The sequence below is a fragment of the Sus scrofa genome, chromosome 7, assembly GCF_000003025.6.
Source record: "Sus scrofa isolate TJ Tabasco breed Duroc chromosome 7, Sscrofa11.1, whole genome shotgun sequence".
In the NCBI taxonomy this organism is placed as follows: Eukaryota; Metazoa; Chordata; class Mammalia; order Artiodactyla; family Suidae; genus Sus; species Sus scrofa.
In genome coordinates this window covers 24,521,471-24,522,525 of record NC_010449.5, presented here as the reverse complement: position 1 = coordinate 24,522,525, position 1,055 = coordinate 24,521,471, and positions in this window count along the sequence as shown.

Here is a 1,055-nt window from a genome sequence, read left to right as displayed (position 1 = left end):
CATTTCAGAATTTAGATATCCACAAATGACACAATCAGTAGGCTTGGATTTTGATTAGAACAAACAGGCAAAGTGAAAGTAACATTTTTACCTGGGCACTTGTTGTATTTCATAACTAAGTGTATTAAGTTAGACAGGAAAGGGCATTACTTGGCTGAGGCTTTCTATTCATTATTACTGCTAACATAAAAGGAAAACACTCAAAAACCACTGAAAATGAGGACCCCTAAGGAGGATAAGATAAGACCAAATACTATTTCAAACATCCAGGCTTCGTGTCCTCGCCACTACACCAAATCTACTACATAATCGTATTAGCCATCCTACCCATGATAACAAAGTGCCCCACGTAAAACAATGTTACTTCCTTTGCCTGTGTTTCTATCAAAATCCAAGCCCCCTACTGATGTTCATTTTGTAGTATCTTAAAAAAATTTCTGAATGTGCGTTCTCCCTGATGTAGGCTGTTGAAAATTTAGAGCAATCTTCAGTTCCACAAATACTTCTTTTTTATTCCTTTTGTGTTACTAAATTTAGAATGATTAGTTTTCCTCCCGGAAGTTACTTGAGATGCCATTATTAGCCTTTTTTGTTTTGTGGGCCACACCCACGGCACACGGACTTTCCCAGGCTAGGGCTGAGTCAGAGCTGTAGCCGCCAGCCTATACCACAGACGCAGCAAGGCCAGGTACCAGCCACATCTGCGAACCACACCACAGCTCATGGCCACGCAGGACCCTTAACCCCCTGAGCGAGGGCGGGGATGGAACCTGTGTCCTCCTGGATGCTACTCACATTCTTCCCACTGAACCACAAGAATTCCTCCCTTCTTTTTTTTAAAGTGAGGAAGTATTGCTTAAAGCATGCATGTATAGTAAAGTTATAACTTGGTAAACTGATTTCTGCATTAATAAATGCTTTCATCTATTGAACAGAGCAGATATTTAAGTGTGACCACACAGTGATTCTACCAATGCAGAGAGATTTCCTCCAACAATGTCATAGGACAAGAGAAAGTGTGTATAGTACCTAAAAGCTGGAATCCTTAAATCATA